We start from the raw sequence: 20,126 nt of genomic DNA, 5'->3' as shown, positions 1-20,126 counted from the left end.
TCAGAAGAAAATTCAGATATCGTGTCATTTGACCCATACATACCTCAGAATACATCTCTAACTGAGAAATACATGTGTATATGAGCATGCTCACACCTGAAAAAATTAACAATAAGTCCTTACTTTTAAATAACACACAGACATTATCCAAGTTGTTTCAACTATCCCCAAAGTGACATTTTAAAGTTTGAATTGTTTGAACTGTGATCCACGATCCACAACGTGTCTTCAACAGTTACATTGCTCAAGTTTCTGTTACTTTATAACAGTTCTTTGTGTGTGTGTACATGTGTGTGCAAGTGAGTGCATGCATGTGCAAGTGTGTGCGGTGTGTGTGTGTGTGTGTGTATGTTGGGGTGGTGGGAGGTTCATATGAAGTTTACCAGCTCCCCTGGGGTAACAAATGACCCCCAAATCTCAATGGTATAACAAAACATGTTAATAAAAGTTTTTGTTTCTGGCTTCCATTGCCCATCGTCTGCAGTTTGGCGGTGGTTCAGCTCCTCTCCATGTGTCTTCTTATTCTGGGACCCAGAAATTGTGTCAGGACGTTCTTGCCACAGAAGTAAAAGGGCAACAAAACCAGTGACGGGATGGCCAGCAAAACTTTCTTAGATGTGGCCTAGTCTCACTTACTCACCACCATGCAAAGTAAGTCATGAGGCCCGACCGGTGTGAGCGGAACAGGAATACACACAGTTCCACCAGGAGAGGGGCCAGCCAAAAGGCAGTAGGCACAAATGTATGATCCTTTTACGAATGAATAATCCTTCCTCTTGCAGGAAGGGAGATGAATAATTGGGCAATAATAAAATCCACTGCACATGCCTTTGATCAATTAGAGAAACTAGGTCATCTGTTCTGTAGAGTGTCCCACATTCTGAATTTGGCTGATTGCTTCCTCATGGTATTGTTTGATTTATTCTTTTATGTCCTGGGCACTAGTATTTAAACCTACAAGACTGAATGGCTGTGAGTTTGATATTTTTTAAGGCAAGAGTACTTCGTGGATACTCTTCATATGTACTTCTGTTGCATTACCTCTGAAACCACAGTACAACTGATTAACCCATTTTTCTAATGCTGTTTGATCAATGGGCTCAATTGGTACCAGTTGGATCCTTCCATTAAAATGTTCCCTGTCGGGGTACCTGGGGGGCTCAGTTGGTCAAGTGTCTGACTACTCTTGATTTATGATCAGGTCATGATCTCACGGCTCAGGTCATGATCTCACAGTTCGTGGGTTTGAGCCCTGCATCAGGTGCCATAGCTGATGGCGTGGAGCCTACTTGATTTCTCTCGCTCCCTCTCTCTCTGCCCCTCCCCTGCACATGCTGTCTCTGTCTTTCTCAAAATGAATAAATAAACTTAAAAAAAAATTCCCACACCAGCCTTTTGTCTTAGGGTTTCAACCTCCATTCATGATTATTGCCTACATCCATTGTCTCATTAGTGAATGCAAAATGATGATTTTTTTTCTAATTCAGTCCATTTTTATTTATGAGGTACAAATATTAAAAAGTGATGCTGACCTGCCATATTGAATCACAGCTACTAAATTTATTTTATATTTTGGTGTCTGGGTAAAATTTTATTTGAAAATATTTTATTTAAGACAGTTTAGAAAGCACTGAGCCAGAGGATCTATTGAGTACCTTTTATCTCTCATGGTTCTCAGTGACATGTGCTGAGCCAGTGTTTCATGACAGGACAAAAAAGGACAGCTGTGTTGTGAGTGTGCAAAGGTAGCCAGTTAGACTCTCCCTCTGGCCTAGAGAAGGCTGGATTATGATGAAGCCATGAAAGGTCCCCCTGAGCAACAGTTTCTTATAAGGTTAAGGGAGAATGACTTTCAAGCCTTCAGTCCTTGGAAGCCACACCAAATTATATATATATATATATATATATATATATATATATCATACCAATATATGATATAAAACCAGGATTAATAATTACAACAGACATAGCCTTGATCCTTATCTTCTCTTCATCCTCCCACTATAGGACCTTTTGCTTCCTCTAAAGTACACTGGAACTATCCCCATATTTTAGCATGGGATACCATGTACTCCCGTGTTCTCAGAAACATGGACACATCCATTATTAAATTTTTCTCATGACCCATCACCCAAAGCCTTGGTTTCTTTGAAACCATAACCTGCCACTACAGAAGTACATAGCTCTGCTATATTCTCTGAACTCCCTGATGTATGGCTCTGACCTCCTTTGAAGTGGGAAGAATTCCTCTCCATGTTTATGTTCCATCTCGTTGCATGAATAGAAAAGCAATTCTCTTGGGCACCCAATGATTTATAGAGATTTTAGTGAAACAGGCCTTTCAAGTTGAACCTACTGCTTCTTCTCTTGTGACCCAGGCACATGTTGATGGACTTAGGAGAACGGATCATCTGAATGACAGCCACTTGTTTATTGCATATCAAATGTTCTCTCTCTTGCTTCTGCTGGGACATGCAGGTGGCCCCCTGTCCTGATATAAACGAGGACATTGTTGGGCCTTTTCTTAACATGAGAACTGCAGTGGCTGGTTATGCCAAGTAAAGCAGCAGAATGGGAGATTACTTCAGATCTCTTTTCCAGATCTCAAGTACAATGACATCCTTCCCCATGTAGATGTTGACACTGGCTTCTACCCCCTAGGTTGGTCCGGTAGAGAGTCAAGATAGAACCTTGCTGATAAACAGTGTTTATTCTGCGGTCCTCACTCCCTCCTCAGGGAAAGTTGACAGCAGAAGGAGCAGCAGGAAAATCTGTATGGGAAGTCTTGGGAAGCAGCCCAATCTCGGGCAACACGAAGACTAGTGTAGAAAAAAATGTACATGTAAGAGCCAGCAGACAAAGAGGATCACTTGGTTTGCTAAGTAAATCAACATTGGCTCTAATTGTTGTCTAAATCCCTGAGAAAGTTTCCTGTTCTCACACCTTTGCTTGCTTCCAAGTTTCCTCTTAGACAAGTTTTGGAAGCTCTGAAATGTCTGTGTAGACATGAAAGCAACTCACTAAACCTGTCACAAGCAGGAATGTCTCCCGCTACACTCCAGGAATCAGAGGATGATCCACCAGTATGAAAATTAGGGAGGAAAGAGTCTTTAATTTATGAAGGTTATGAAATAACAAACACTTAAGTTTAAGTTCTTTGAAATCTGGCCAGTATAAACAATTTTACATAAAGCTCTATTTACTCCTATTCAGAAGCAGTCAAAATGACCCAGTTGTTCTGTGACTCACGGGGCTCTTGTGTCTATCATCAACTGATTGGATTTCTTTACAGTCCGGTTACAGAGAAGACCATTGTAACCACCGGGGCCATGGGTACAAACTTATCTTCTTTTCCCCAAAGGAAAGCAATACCCAATGATTACTATAGAATTTATACTACTATTTGTTACATGCATCGAAGGCGTGTGTGTGTGTGTGTGTGTGTGTGAGCTCTCCAGATCCCCAGTGTCACTAGCAGAAGAAAAGCATGTATCTGCTCAGTATTAGAATAATAATAAGGTCCTGAGAGTAATGCTCACACTAAGAGCTTGTGAAGTTTGCTTCCTGTTGAATTTGGGTTAAGGTTGAAAGAATAAAGTTAAAATAATAAAGATACTGGGGCACCTCGGGAGCTCAGCCGGTGAAGCGTTAGACTTCAGCTCAGGTCATGATCTCATTGTTCATGAGTTCAAACCCCGCTTTGGGCTCTTCTCTCATGGTGCAGAGCCTGCTTGGGATGCTCGCTCTCTCCTCTCTCTCTGCCCCTTCCCTGCTTGTGCTTTCTCTCTGTCAAAATAAATAAATAAAAACTTAAAAAAATAATAAAGATACTACAGGTATCTTTAACATTGGTGCATAAATTTAATTGTTTAAACAGAACAATAAAGTAAGTCATTGAGTTCTTAGTCCAGTTTTAAAGAGAAGAAAAAGAGGTGATCAGAAGTGGTGTTATATCAGGTAAAACCAGCTTCATCTTATTTCGTTTGCCCTAGAATCAGTAATTTGTCCTTGGTATCCCTTAGAATGATTTGCTGTGATGTGGGGGCTCAAAAGATTGGACCCACATCCACCTGTCCCTTACACACACTCCCAGAATACGTGGGTCAGCTTGCTTTCCTTCTCTCTTCATAGAGCTCTTTCTCTGCCCTAGCCCTCTGTGCTGACAACAGAGTGCCCAGGGATTGATGGAGAATAATCTTCACCACTCACTCCAATTCTCCTCCTCATGGTTCAGTCGTCCCATCTAACCAAAAGGAAGAGATTATACATTAAGGTGATCAGAACCTGGTGCTCTTGACTTACACTGGTGTGGTCAGCCTGCCGAGTCTCACTATTCTTTCTTGTTAATGATACAGGTGTGTTCGTTAGGTATCAGTCCAGCTCCTGAGTTGCACAGGTACAGAGCTCTCCCAGGCATACATTCCCATCAAAAGCAGCCTGCTTCTGGAAATTCGGTGCACTGGCCCCAGTAACTCACCTGCAATTTACTCCTGTAGTCAACTGCGTGTGTGTCTTTGAAGACCTTGGGGGTTGGAAGATGTGGAAGCAACAATCCCACTGGGGTTCAGTGTCTTTTATTTTACCCAGAGGTATCATTACCCAGAAGTTAGTAGCAGGATCCCTGGAATCCAACAGCCTGAAGGTCACATCTTTGTTCTGACATACGTTCGGTGTGAATTTAGAAAAGCTTTGGAACCCTTCTGGGTCAGTTTCATCTATAAAATGGGGATAGTATGTATCTCATAGGATTGTCACGAGGATTAGTGAGATTATGGATGTAAAACAGGGCAGAGTAAGGTCTCTCTAAACGTTAGCTGCTGCAGTTGTTATAAGTAGTATAAGATTGGCCTTCTGGAAGCTGGGGGTGGAAGACCCCGAGGATGTACTTTACCTGCTTTAATATTGCAAAATGCAAATGCCTGGAATGGATTCTGTAACACGGATTGTGGTTTAACTTCCTGTGAATTTCACTATAAGCAGTGAATACAGCTGCACCTCATTTGACAGAATAGACTAACGCTGCCTGTCTACTGCAGGGAGTGTCCCATGGAACCAGCACCCCGATGTGGGAGCAGGACCCACAGCCATAGACAGTTTCCAGGAGCTCAAATAACAGAAAACCTCTGCAACCACAAGTTTTTTCCAGAAAGAGAAGTACTACGATCATGGCTCATAGAATCAGGCTGGCCTTTTCTTTCTTGTAACCCTAGTGAAAAAAAAAAAAAAAAATCTGTCAAGGAATCCTTACCCTAAGCAAGATTTATGTTCAGCTTTTCTGACATTTGGTTCTTTAACTGGGATCAGGTTCATTCCAAGATGCTAATGCTCGAAGAGTCCCCTGGAAAATTTTCCAAGCCAGCAACAGGAGACGGCTACCTGGCTGAGCCATTGCTCCGGTGCTGGCAGAGGCAGAGAAAAGACTCAGGAACCTTCGACAGACTGTTTACCTCCTTGCCAGGTCTGCTCCAATATTAACTCTTTGTAGCTCATGACTGACTCACCTGTGTTCCCCTGGCCTCTAATCTTCTTGTGAAGGAACACATGCCTGGGATTCTTGGAAGGGTGGCCTTTCCAGTGCTGTGTGTCCTAAGCCTAGGGCACATGGGGCTAGCAGGTGGTCCTGCACTTCGTTCGGTCACACGTTAAGATTTGGCTTACGTCTCCTGCTGTGCTAGATGTTGGGGAGCTTTTGTGAAAGAAATTGGTATTTCCCTGAAATCCTCAAGCAGAGGTCACAGTGACCCACTAGGAAGGCAAGAATGGCCATGATGATTTACAATAGAAGGGACGTGGCAACTGCCTCTTGCTGGTGAAAATGAGGAAGGGAGCCATGGCCCCAAGGGAGAAGAAGGATAATAATCACCATGATTCTAAAGAGTACTACGGTGTCACTGAACGTCCATGTGAGCAGAGAGGAGTGGCTGTTGGTGGGATGGAGTAGGATCGGCCTTTGCTTTGTGGTTTGTTCATCTGGACTCTACCCTTCAGCCCCAAGGGGCATCTTCGGTCTGTCACAGTGGTCGAGAGCACAGCCTTAGTATTAGACAGGCTTGGGTGAGAATTCCAACTCTGTGACTCCAAGACATATACCTTGGTCATGTTGCCCGACGTCTCTAATGGTTTCCTCATTATTAAAGAAAACAGCTCATGTTAAATAAATTAAATGAAAAGGAAACACAGCTCCTAGAATGGTACTTGCCAAATAATGTGATGGCATTGGAGGGAAGCTAGTGGAGGTGATGGGGGGTAGGGGCAGAGACGGTGATGACGGTGGAGAGGTGTGGTAATAGAGGTAATGGTGGTGGTGACGTGTGGGAAAGAAGGAGCAGTAATGCATGTGGGCTCTAGCTTTTCACCACACCTTTCAGTGGTTCTCCACGGGTGCCATAGCAGATGTACTGGCTTGGAGAAGAACCAAAGTTTGTTGGCCTCACCCCTCTACTGCTTTCTCCAAAATACGTTTTTCCACCACGTTGCCTGCTTTTAATGGAACCAGACCTACAAATGGAAGAAAAATGAGAAGGGTCAATGTTCCTGACACCTGCCTCACCTGAGCTCTTCAGAGACCTGGCAGCGAGGATTTCCTAAGAGTCCCGGGTAGAGCCTGACCTTTGAGTATTCCTCTCTGGGGACCCTTGTTCCCCCTCCTGGATCCCTTGCCAGACAGGCCAGGTGGTTTTCCATGCCATCAGACTGAGGTCAGATTCAACCTCATTCCTCCAAGGGAAAGGTACCATTTCCTTTCACCAATCCCCTGGAGCCAACCTTCATCCTGCGATTGGCCTTCTCCCAGAGTGACTCATCAACTCGGAGTCTGGCCTTGTGCTGACCCCTGACGTCTTCCTGAGACAGGGTGAGACCTGCTGGGAGGAAAGGCAATCATTATATCATCCCAGAGCCAAGGCCACATAAACACTTCCCTTCTCTAATGAATGGGCTCCAAAGGGCAGGCTGACTTGTCTTGGTGTGGCTCCTCCTAGGCCAAGGGTGTGGATGAGAATTTAAGCTAATGTTGGTGTTGGGAACATTTAGATATCTACTTCCCGACTTTTTCTCATTATAACAGAATGCTAAGCCTGTTGTAGAAGGACCTTCACCTTTTTTTCCTCCCCTTTTAAGAGACTTTCCAGAAGCAGAATAAGAAACCACCCGATTAACAGCGCATTGTCCAAAGTGTGTGCTGTGGAGGCCTACGAGAGATGAAGATGAGCCTCAAAGGCCATGGAGATACAGGCATGCTTGTAAATGAGGCAAAAGGGTGCAATGGCTGAGACAACGCCTGAGACAGTCAGACATGGGGGGCTTGAATTGTGACTGGGAACATGTCACTTCATTTTCTGAGCCTTGTCTCCCTCTGGGTAACATGGGGAGATTCATGGTGCCCACCTCATAGATACCATGCTAAGTATGTCAGAGAAGGCTTATAAACTGCTCAGCACAGTGCCTGACACGGGGCTGAAGCTCAATCCACCAGAAGATGTGGTGGGGACCACCAGTGGGAGGTGAACACCGTGCCTTAAAGCCTGGGGAGTGAACCCTGGGCCCCAGTTAGGACTGAACACGTGGATATAGGGTATTTCCCAGCCAGCATTCGATCTGGGCCTTGAAGGAGAGCACCGTCCACAGTGGCTGAGGAAGCTGCGTGGCTAGAAATGAACAGAGTTGTGGAAGATAGATTCATTAGACAGTGGGTGGCATCATGGAACTGAACGCAGGCTGTGTGGAGGGAGCAGTGAATGGAAAACTGAGCTGGGCCAACATGTTGGTGGGCTTGACTAACGCACAAAGAAATTTGTCTGAGATGGGAGGTCTCCATCACGGTCCATTCCTCCACCCTGCTAACTAGCCAACTCCCAGAACTCTTAATTCCAAGAGGTGAGGGAATTCAGAGATACCCATTTTGGTATGCAGTGGGCATCCCAGCATATTCTAGGCTTGTTTCTACCACAGGAATCTAGACCTACTGACAGCTCAGAACTATTGGAAAGGCAGGTGAGAAAAGTCTATGTATACTAAAAAGTAGGATGCCATCAGGGAAAATAACCATTCCAAGAAGATGACTCTCGTCAAAGCCTTTAGCTTGAGAGAGTAGAAGTGATTCTGAACCCACGACATCTCTCACTTCGGTTTCTCATGCACCTACGCCAGAGACCCACGTTGGATAAAGGTCCTAGAAACTGGGAATGGGAGAAAGTTCTAGGCCAGTGGAATAACACCTGCAAGGACCCTGAGGTGGGAAAGAGGCCAGGGTGATTAGGACATATCCGGTGATGGGGATAATGGCATCGGTGGTTGTAGAGGTAGGCAAAGCTGGCTGGATGGTTAAAAGCATCCCCAGTTCCCAGAGAATGGTTTGAATTTATTATGTTTCTTTCCTTTTGAGAGGCAGAGAGAGACAGAGCGTGAGTGGAGGAAGGGCAGAGAGAGGGAGACACAGAATCTGAAGCAGGCTCCAGGCTCTGAGCTGTCAGCACAGAGCCTGACGCAGGGCTCGAACTCATGGACTGCGAGATCATGACCTGAGCCAAAGTCGGACGCTTAACCGACTGAGCCACCCAGGAGCCCTGAGAATGGTTTGAATTTAAACGTACGTATGATGGGCAGTTACCAGAGGGGAGTAAGCCACTGAGTGACATGGTCTAGCTCTTGAGTTAGAAACAGCACACTTGCTTGGAGAGGGTGCTGGGTGGGAGCAGGGCTGGAAGCTGGAAGCCAGCAAAGAGATACTTCAGGGGTCTCAGTGGGAGGTGGGAAGGAACTGGATTGCTAAGGGTCACGGAGACAAGTCTTGATTCAAGTTTTAGATATAGAACCATGGAGTTCAATGACCAGTAAGAGGAGTAGTGAAGACAGGAAGGGTGGAATTGAGAAAATGTCTTTTTTTTGGCTTCAGCCACCAGGGGGACAGCGGAACTATCGGCAGAAATGAAATATTCGGGGATGAGGAACCTCTGCGGCAGGGAGAATCAGGTGTTCTGTGTTTGAGCAATTCAGATGGAGTGCCAAGGGGGCATTTGTTTCTCCGTGACCCGTTGGAGTTCCAGGATGGGCGGGGCTAGAGACACAAGGTGAGGGGGTTGAGCCTTCTGCGGGAGAGATCTACTCATAGCACCTTACCTGATCCCCAAGGTGGCAGAGTGGGGGGTTGAAAACCAGGTCTGTGGTCTGTTTGATTCCAAAGCGGATGCCCCTTCTACTCCACCATGCTCTTTAGGCATCAGTGTGCTCATTCTGCAGATAAAGAACTGAGCGTCAAGGAACGAGGTGGCAAAACGGGCCAGCCAAGGCCTCAAGTGGGGCTCCATCCCAAGGCTTCTCCTCACCCCCAGCAGCTTTGCCTCCTCCCCTGTGCCCATCACGGGATTGAGAGACTTGGAAATATCTGGAAATGGCTCTCCATGAAGAGGTCACCTCGCAAGTAGAGCTACACCCAGTCTCTGGATGTCAGAATGTTTTTGGAGAATCCGAGTACGTTTGATTTGCATTGGAAGCAACGATGAATGGCATTCTTAGCCTTGTGCTTTAAAACAGGGATGTAGGCTTTTTGGTAGCTGCGTCACAGAATATCTAAGGGAGAGGTCTGAGCAGGAACCCCTCGATAGGTTGGGGGCACCTGGGCGTTCTCACCTCAGTGGGGAGAGTTTATGGGCCACCTCAGACAGGCACTGTCCCCTGCCTCAGTTGGGGCCAGAGAGGGCCAGGGATGGGTGCCAGGCAGGAAGCCCGAGCAAGGCCCGGGTGACCCTCCCCGGAGTGTGGGTTGGAGGGGCTCAGATGCCACCGGGCAGCATCCGTCTCTGTTCCTGGAACCCTGGGCTGCTGGGCTGCTCTCCTCCCCGAGCTGTCGGTCAGTTAGGTTGAGACTCACAGCCTGTGGCCTGATGCCGCGTGATTAGGTTTCGTTTGACTGATTTTATTTTGACACAAAGGCTACCAGGCTGCCAACGTGCTGGAGCTTGACTCCGACGGGTGAAGCGGGGATCCAGGAGTTAAGCTGCGCCCTGAGGCAGCTCGACGGGCCAGACTGGAAGCATGGATCCCGGCCGTGGGAACGTGGGCCCTGGAGGGCGGGTGGGTCGGCTGGCCACGGTGGCTCCGGGGGGGGGGGGGGCACCTAGAAAGTAGGGGACATCCACGCGTCTGTGGCTGAGTCTCACGTGGCCTGCAGCGTTCCCTGGGAGGACGGCTACTTTCAAAACTTGAGTGCTGTGTGCCCCGTGGGGCCACCCCCTTAACGGGAGGAGAAGGGGCCTTGGAACACTGCTAACCTTGGGGTGGACTGGACCTGGCGACAGGCCCTGGGAAGCTCTTGTCTCCTTTCAGCTCCCAAATCCCGACTAGAGCGGCTCCTGGAGGCCTTTGCTCTGTCTAATCACACACCCTCCCTGTCTTCAGCATCAGAAACACAGCTTGTGGTCAGGCCCTCACATCCCAGTCCACACCCCAAGGCCCTGGGAGTGGGTTCTCGTCCTCGCAGAACAAGATCCCTGCCTGTGAAATCCTACATGCGCACAAAGTAAATTCCTCCATCGCCACGTTGCCTCAAAGCCAAAAAAAAAAAAAAAAAAAAAAAAAAAGAACTGTAAACAACCTGAGTGTCTATCGATGGATAAACGGATAGGAAAGTTGTGGTATATACACGCAAGGGAATACGACTCAGCCATGGAAAACGAGGGAATCCCACCATTTGCCACAACAGAGGGCTGTCGAAGGCATCATGCTAAATGACATAGGTCAGACAGAAAAAGACACACAAGGTATGATCTCACATATATGGGGAATCTAAACAACACAAAACAAAGAAAACCCCTAAACTCAGAAAAAGAGATCACAGCGGTGGTTACCAGAGGGTGGGGGCGGGGGATTGGTGGAAGGCGGACGAAGGTTCGTGCCGCCTGTCACGAGGTAAATGCGCACCACGGGCGCAATGTAGGGCATGACTGCAGCCAGCTCTGCTGTGTGATGGGCAGGGAAACTGTTAACAGAGGCAACCCTGAGAGTTCTTGTCACAGGGAAACCATTTTTTTTTCCCAGTTTCCCCGCTTCTTTACGATATCTACGTTGAGAAGATGGATGTTAGCTGGGCCTATTGGAATCATCTCATGATGTATGTAAGTAAATCAGCCCATCACGCTGTCTGCATTAACCTTATGCAGTGATGTGTGTCAATTATTTCCAAGTAAAACTGAAAAAAACAAACACCACAAACATTTATTACTAATACGCCCACAAGAAGACAAAAAAGGAATAATAAAAAAATTACTTATCTGAAAGAAGACAAAAAGAGCAGAAAAAAGAGCAAAGAACAGATGGAGACAAAGAGAAAACATCAAATTACATCACTAATCATATTAGGTGTAAGTAGCTAAAGCACCCCATTTAAAAGACAAATTTTCTGGGGCTCCTGGGTGGCTCAATTGGTTAAGCATCTGACTTTGGCTCAGGTCATGATCTCATAGTTCCTGGGTTTGAGCCCCACATGGGGCTCTGTGCTGACAGCTCAGAGCCTGGAGCCTGCTTCGGATTCTCCATCTCCCTCTCTCTCTGCCCCCCCCCCCCCCACACTCTGTCTCACTCTCACAAATCAATAAAACATTAAAAAGAAATTAAAGACAGATTATCTAACCAAACAGAAAAAAAAAAAAAAAACAACTATAGGCAACCTATAAGAAAGCCACTTTAATTATAAAGATCCAGACAGATAAAAAGTAAAGGATAGAAAAAAAAAAAAAAAAAAAAAAAAAAAAAAACCATGTAACACAAACCAAAGATGGTTTCAGCAGCTATACTAACATAAGACAAAGTGAATTTCTGAGTAAATGACCAGGGATAAAGAAGCTCATTTAGTAATGATAAAAGGATCAGTTCATCAAGAGGACAATAACAATCCTAAATGTTTATGCATTTAATACTAGAGCTTTAGAACACTCGAAGCAAAAACTGACAGAACTTCAAGGAGAGACAAATCTATCACGGTAGTCAGAGATTTCAACTTCCTTCTCTCAGTCAGTAATAGAACACGTAGATAAGAATCATGAAAGATGCAGAAGACTTAATCCTTGCACAACTTGGGGGTCATTATGTTGATTGTGGTAGTTTCATGAGCATATGCGTATATCAAAATTTATTTTGTGCACATTAAGAATATGCAGGTTTTTTAAAAAAAATATGACTAATACCTCAATAGGGGTGTTAAAAATGTAAATCTAAGACTTTCTGGAACATTTACAATCACTTAAAATCCAGGAGCGCCTGGGTGACTCAGTCAGTTAAGCATCCAACTTCGGCCCAGGTCATGATCTCATGGTTTGTGAGTTGGAGCCCTGCGCTGGGCTCTGTGCTGACAGCTCGGAGCCTGGAGTCTGCAGCCTGTTTTGGATTCTGTTTCTCCCTCTCTCTCTCTGCTCCTCTCTTGTTCACCTTCTCTCTCTCTCTCTCAAAAATAAATAAACATTAAAAAATTTTTTTACAATCAGTTAAAATCCAAAGTTGTGAAAAGGAGGGATGGATGAGAAATAAGAACCCGAACTTCATACCTGGTGAACACGAGGCTGGGACTGAGAAAGGAATCAATCACGATAGGTAACAGTGTCCGGAACATCGCAACAATGAGCTTGATGAGTGTTAGCAGCACAGCAAATGGAATTCTGCCGCATCCACGGAGACACTATCCAGCGGAAGTTCATAATAATAGCAAATTAAACTGGAAAAGATTTTTTTTTTTTAATTTATTTAGAGAGAGAGAGAAGGGAGGGGAGGGGCAGAGATAGAGGGAGAGAATCCCAATCAGGCTCCCAGCTGTCAGTGAGGAGACCAACTTGGGACTTGATCTCACAGACCATGAGCCAAATCAAGAGTAGCCCTGAGCCACCCAGGTGGCCCTGGAAAAGGTTTTAAACAACAATGTAGTACATTCCTAAATGCAGCATTAGATACAATGTGACTCTAACCGATAATAAAATTGAGCCCAGTGATTTTATCCAATAATGGAAAAACAACAACAACAAAAAACCCCAAAATACAAAAAAACTGAACAAACCTCCTTTGACTATCACTGCCAGGTGGCTACAGTCTTACCTCACTGGGCCCTTTTCTAGCCAAGCTCAAGGAAAGTTCTGCCCCTCTCTCTCACTCCTGAACCCACTTCTGTGTCTGCAGCCGCCAAAAGGCAGGGTGAGGAGGTTGCTGTGAAGGGTCTGCCCTGTCCTGGGCAGCGGCAGTCCCCTCCCCTCTGTGGGTCAGTCTGGGGTCCCCGAACAGGCTGACCCCTCTCTGACCACTTCTATCACCATTCTCCACACAGCAACTAGGGAGGTCTTTTAAAAATGGGAATTAGGTCATACCCTCCACTAGTTTCCAATCCCCCCCCCCCATATCTTCCCACAATGAGAAGAAATCCTAACCCTCCAGCCCTGCAGGGCTTGGACCCTGCCAGCCTCTTTGCCCGGATGCTACTTCCTCAGATCCTGTCCCCGCTGTTCACCTGCCAGGTCTCTGCTCAAAGGTTACCTGCCCAGAGTCCTAGCCTTGACCCTATATAAAACAGCCTTGCAACTCACCTTGTTCTCTGCACAATCCCTGCTGTGTGTAGGCTCCTTTCTCCTGAAGAATGCAAGTCCCCCCCACCGGGCAGTTATTTTACATCTCTCATCCAGCATTCTTGCAACATAGTAGTTGCTCAATAAATACTTCTTCAGGGGTGCCTGGGTGGCTCAGTAGGTTAAGCGTCCCACTCTTGATTTCGGCTCAGGTCATGATCTCACGGTTCCTGAGACTGAGCCCTGCCCAGCTGGGGCTCTGTGCTGTCAGAAGCCTGCTCTTGGGATTTTCTCTCTCCCTCTCTCTCTGCTCCTCCTCCGCTTGCACACGCGTGCTTGCACTCTGTCTCAAAAAATGAAAAAATAAATACTTGTTCAATCATTGAGTGAATACAAAGTCCACGTGGTTGCCATATGGGGGATGATAGGGAGACAGGGGAGCAGCTAGAAAGTAAGTAAGGCCCAGAGTGTGCAGGCCCTGAGTGTTGTGTTAACATATTTGTTTTTTTGTTTGTTTGTTTTGTTTTGTTTTCTTATCTTCTAGGAGGTGGGCCAGCCACAGAAGAGCTTTAACCTCTGGGATAGGAGCAAAGTCATGCTGCAAAATGATCACTCAGGTGGCTGGGAGGGGTGGGTTGTGTCTCCAGAAGCAGAGAGATCTCACTGGGGGGCCACTGCAGTGGGAAGGAAGGAGGGGAGGGAGTTGGGAGGGTGTGTGCAGGGAGGAGGGGGGACAAACTTACTGAGCTCTCAGAGGGCCATGAGATGGTTCATTTGATAGGAGAGGAGAATTCCTATAGATGAGGGGCAAACTCTTCAAACAAAATCATGTCCAGAACTCCCACAAGGAGCCGCATAAAAGTGGAGTGGCTCTCACTGGGGCTGGAGAGGCGGCCCAGAGCCAAGCCCTGCCCCCATCCATGGCTTCTCTCCATCAGTGGCCTCCGAGCCCCTCCAGGGTTCTGAGAGCACACTCCTGATGGGGGGGGACAGAGGGTCGAACCTCTGGCGTCCTTGCCCTGCTGACACACGCAGGGGTCAGGCCTGCTGTCTGCTAACAGACGGGCCCCCCAGCCACTCCGCCACCCACCACCGACCTGGTGGGACAGAGGTTCTCTTCGGAAGGCAAGGAGGTGCGCCCCTGGGAGGCTGGGCCCTCCGTTCCCCCTCCCTGCACCGCCCCCCCCCCCCCCCCCCCCGCCCCTGGCACCAGCATTGCTATAAATACACCCTGTGGAGGTAATTACACTGAGGAACAGAAGCGGCTCCAGAGCCCGCTGGCTTGGGGCTATTGTGCCAGCAACACACCTCTGAGAGAAGCACATAAAAAGACAAGCAGCTCAGGAGGTGACGCAGCACGGGCTGAAAAGGAAAGAAAAGAATGAAGGGAAAAACACAGCCACAAGCGCAACTCATAAGCCCACGTTATGAGTATTCCCAGGAGAAGGAAGAGGCTCCAGAAAGGCACCCCAGTCCCTGGAGCACACAATATGGTTTTTATAAACTTCCAGGACGTCTCCCTACTATTTTTTTTTTTTTACCGTTTCACCCCTACAATACACTTTCTTCTTTAGGAAATTAAACACAAAATGCCTACTGTATATTTAGTTCAAAAAGAGGGGGAAAAAAAATCCCAGGAACCTGCTCAATGTTGAAATGTCATTAAAGAGGGTGACGCAAGGCCAAGAGACCAGGAAATGGAGTCTCTAAGCTGCCACCGGGCCCTGAGCACGCTGAAGTGTATCAGCACACAGCATGGGGCTCCATGGAGAAGTTCAGCTGTATTCTGGAGACGCGGGGCTCCACAGCAGGGGGCAGGGCCCAGCGGTCTTGGTCACACTGAGACCCTGGTCACTTTGAGTATGGGGCAACCACCAGGCCTCCACCACGGAGCTGTGGAAGGAGCTCGCACAGGACAGCCTGTGATTTCCAGTTCTGGAAAGTTGGCTCCAGCTTCCTTTTAAATATCCTCTCTTCTCTGCTTTTCTCGAATCTTGCCATCCCTCAAGGCCCAGCAAGGACCCTGGGCTCCATGAAGGCATCCCTAAGTCCCAGCTTTTCTTCCTCTGGCCCCTCCTGCCCCCTGTGGATTCGTGGCTGGAATTCTGAGCTCAGGATGATGTTCCGCCTTGGACAGATTACTAAGCCTCTTTATGTTTCCTTTTCTGTACAGTGAACTAGCCTTACAGATTGAGATTGTGCCCAGGAAACACTCAGCATGGGGTCTGGCCTATTGCCTATTAATTTGGCCAGTTAAATCTGCCCAGGCTCTTGCTTGGTTGGGTATTCTGCAGGCCCTGGGGACAGTGGTTTGGGGGGGGGGGTGGGTAGGGACAGTTGAGGGGTAGAGGCAGTCAGGGACTCCATCCTCCGTGACTCACAGCCTCTTAGGAAGGCTTATCACTAACTTGCATTTCTCCCACCAGTCACCTCTTTCCTTACACTGTGATTGTATTTGCCACTCCCTCTCTTTCCAGAAGGGTTGGGTTTATAGGCCCCCCCCCGCCCTTTGCAGGTATAAAAATTGCAGTCCCTGAGAGATGAAGAAGCTTGCAGGAGTTTCTGCAGGGAGGGACAGGTGGAACTGGGGCACCCCAGGACCCTCCGTCCCAAGGCCTCAGCCTCTCTGCCGCGCTGCCCGCTCTCACCTCTCAGTGATCCTCAGACTGAGATTTTGGATCCGTGCAAACATCAGGTGGTGCGGGACCACGGACGAGTGTACCATCGTATTTGAGATTGGAGTCTGTAATGCTGCTTTGTGTTTGCATTGTTCCTCAATTTCAGTAACGTGTTCTCATAGCAAAGGAGAGACTTGGTTTTCATGAATAAAGTGTTCACTAAAGTTTTCTACATTCCTGTCTTATGTGTCCTGTTTTAGAGGTTAATGTGGACGGTTGTTTTGCTCAACTGACAACTTTGAAGAGGAAGTGACTGATCCAAGCTCACAGCTGACATTGGCTGTGGGGTTGGTGCCAGCTCCCCACCTCCTGCCAGGCTTTGAGGGCATCAGGCTTGGGGGCGGAGGTGCCCTCCTCCAGGGAGGGCCATACCCTCCAGGCTGCTCTTTGTCCTTCACCAGTGTTGCTGGGAAAACCTGGCTCAGAATCAGCTGGGTGGCTTGTTAAATCTGCAGACTCTGAACCCAGTCCAGGGGTTTCTGCATCAGGCCTGTGGGGGTGGGAATCCCATACTTAACCAGACCCCTGGGGGTGGGGGGTGGTAAAGCACACAGAGGAACACTGGCTTTCTCCAGAGAAAGTGGTCTTTGTGACCCAGGCTAGCCAGCCTTGTGGAGGCCATCTTTCATTCACCACCTTCCTCAAGGACCTTCACTCAGTCACTCAACAACTATTAAAGTCTGACTGTGGGCATAATAGATGTAGAAAGAAAACTAGTTTTCACCTCTGTTGATCTCCTAAGGTAATTCCATGCAGCCGGATGGATAAAACAACAGTGCTTGTTTGGTCATCAAAGGTATGATCTGGGCTCAGGACCGGCTTGGGTGGGTGCCAATGGACACTGACAAGAATGCCAAAGAGGCATGATAGTCCTTGACCATGAAGAGCACAGACACTTTCAGGAAGCTACCTGTGTTTAATAAACCACAAGACAACATAGAAGCCATGCTTCCACGAGGAGCTGAAGGGACAGAATAGGGTAAGAACATCTGGCTGGAGGGAGGGCGCCTCACAAGAAAAATGGCACCTCGTTGGTTTTTCATTTATGGAGTGATCGATCTGTACATTACTTTTCATCCAAGGATGTTAGGTAATTTTCAGAAATATAATTAAAAATATAAGAGCAATTCATGGGGCTCCTGGGTGGCTCAGGTTAAGTGTGACTTTGGCTCAGGTCATGATCTCATGGTCTGTGAGTTTGGGCCCCACGATGGGTTCTGTGCTGACAGATCAGAGCCTAGAGTCTGTTTCAGATTCTGTGTTTCCCTCTGTCTCTCTGCCCCTGCCCTACTCGCACTCTGTCTCTCTCAAAAATAATTAAACATTAAAAAAATTATAAAAAAACAAAATATAAGAGCAATTAAAATATAAGATTAATAAGGATATATATTATATATATATTTTGTTTTTTTATAATTTTTAATGTTTATATATAATATAAATATATTTTTATATTTATATATATAAATATATATATTTATATATTTATATATATAAATATATATATTTATATATATAAATATATATATTTATATATATAAATATATAAATATATATGTTTATATATAATATATATTAATAAGGATATATATTATATATATGTATACTATATATATACTTATTAATATATATTATATATAAACATTAAAAATTATAAAAAAACAAAATATAAGAGAAATTCAAAATATAAGATTAATAAGGATATATATATACATATATATATATATATATATACATGCACACACACACACACACACACACACATGTAAGTACAGGTCCGCTGAACATAAAGAAATAAGTAAGTTAGAATGAATATGTGTAGGTTTCAGGGATGAGAGTCGGGGAGCATGTCCTATCTCTGAACTCACTCTTGGGTGCTTCATCTTGTGATTCGTATCTACTTGGCTTTAAGTCCATTGAAGAGTAAATATTCCAGATGACTGCCAGCTCTTGCATAGATTCTAAGCAGAACTTGGTTACTCAGGACTGAAAGAGTCACCCATGGCCTTTAGAGACCAATGGCCACAGAGGGGACAATGAAAAGGTGACTCAGGGAGAAGGCTAGTGAGGAAGAAGATGACAGGTCCCTAGCCTGTCCTAAGTCTCTGCTTCCTCAGCAAGATCCTTTGGCCACCACTTTGGCCAAACAAAGCTGTCCTTACTGTTTGTTTCAACTTACTGGTAATTGTCCAGGAGCCTGGCTCCCAATCTCCTTCTCACGAGGATAACTGTTTAATTCCATCAATCTTCATAACACATGCTGTTCAGCAGCCATCACCTTAGAGAGCACTGGACAGTGCCATTGGTGTGCATCCATTTAGAGGGTCATCCCGAGGTGTTCTGGAAGCTCAGGCCCTGCCGGACATGGTTTCCAATCTGCCTTGATTTATGGTCATCTTCAGACAGAAGATCAAAGCGCATTTCTACATCCACGTTAACTGCGGGACTTTCTTGGCACATATATATCAAAGCAGAGGATGCCAGACAATAAATCAAGAAGCAGAACTGAAAAATAAGCACAAAGAGGAGCAAGGGAAATGAAGAATATATCTGATTTCTGATGGGAATAAGTTGGGTTACAGTCTTAAAAATCACTTAAAATAGTGCAGAGAAGCTAAATGTGAAAAGGGTTGTTGGATTTTTTTTTTATTAAGACAGTTTTTTAAAGCAGTTTCCATATACCCCTGGCCCCACACATGCACAGCCTCTGCCACTGTCAATATCTTGCACCAGAGTGGTACATGTTTACCACTGATGAACTCACCACACACATCATCATCACTCAAAGTCCACAGCGCACATCATGGCTCACTGTTGGTGGTGTTCACTCAATGGGTTTGGACACATGTGATGATGTGCACCCATTGTTATGGTACCACACTAAATATTTTCAATACCTTAAAAAATCCCGTGTTCCACCTATTCATCTCGCCCCTCTTCCCAACTTCTGGAAACCTCTGATGTTGTTTTTCCTGTCTCCACAGTTTTGCCTTTTCCAGAATGTTATGTAGTTAAAACCATACCGTATGTAGCCTTTTCAGATTGTTTTTTTATCACTTAGTAATATCCATTTAAATTTACTCCATGGCTTTTTATGTCTCGATACCTCATTTCTTTTTATTTATTTTTTTAAAGTTTACTTATTTATTTTGAGAGAGAGAGAGAGAGAGAGAGAGAGAGAAAGCACAAGTGGGGGAAGCTCAGAGACAAGGAGAGACAGAATACCAAGCAGGCTCTGCACCATCAGCACAGAGCCTGACATGGGGCTTGAACTCACAAACTGCGAGATCATGACCTGAGCCAAAATTAAGAGTCAGACGCTTAACCAACTGCACCACCCAGGCTGCCCTCCCCCATTTCTTTTTAGTACCAAATAATATTCCATTGTCTGGAGGGAGAGCTTATTTATGTACAGTTTATTTATGCATTCTCCAACTGAAGGAAGACGTCTTTGTTTCTTGCAAGTTTTGGCAATGTGTTGGATATTGTTAAAAGTAGAGAATCTCAGAATCTCAGAATTTCATAATGTAGTAGGGATTCACTGGTCATTTTACATGGTGGTGTCAGACATGAGGAGTGTGGTAACACAGTCAAGTCTAATTCAGGCAGATTGGAATGGAGAAGTGACGAGGGCCTCGGATACAGTAAAGTATCATCATCCTGCCCCATCAGGATTTGTTAATGTCCTCATGTGGGCCCCAGACTCTGTGGCACATACCAAGGCACAAAATCACCTTCAGCTCTAACAGCCAACATTTACTGTGCAGGGGGTGGTTCTGCAAGAAAATAAGAATGCATTTTCCTTCCATGTAACAGAGAGCATGAGATCAGTGTTCAGACCAGGATTTCTTGTGAATCCAGTTATTGGAGACAAACTTGTGGCCAGAATGATATGTTTATATTTAATATA

The 20,126-nt window shown here is 45.9% G+C and overlaps 1 long non-coding RNA gene across 3 annotated transcripts; it reads right to left on the bottom strand.

The window, feature by feature from the left end:
* Positions 1-3,743: 3,743 nt before the first annotated feature.
* LOC123383830 lies at positions 3,744-13,768 on the bottom strand. 3 transcript variants are annotated; one of them, XR_006594085.1, is made up of 6 exons: positions 13,560-13,768; positions 12,537-12,703; positions 9,118-9,231; positions 6,766-6,860; positions 6,362-6,498; positions 3,744-4,243 (listed from the first exon to the last, which is right to left on the bottom strand). It is a non-coding gene; the product is annotated as an uncharacterized LOC123383830 (long non-coding RNA). The 3 variants fall into 3 exon arrangements; XR_006594086.1 differs by having other exon boundaries at positions 3,744-6,498; positions 6,766-6,863; XR_006594084.1 differs by having other exon boundaries at positions 3,744-6,498.
* Positions 13,769-20,126: the final 6,358 nt, after the last annotated feature.

Source organism: Felis catus, chromosome A2 (genome assembly GCF_018350175.1).
Source record: "Felis catus isolate Fca126 chromosome A2, F.catus_Fca126_mat1.0, whole genome shotgun sequence".
In the NCBI taxonomy this organism is placed as follows: Eukaryota; Metazoa; Chordata; class Mammalia; order Carnivora; family Felidae; genus Felis; species Felis catus.
This window is presented reverse-complemented; position numbering and strand designations above follow the sequence as displayed.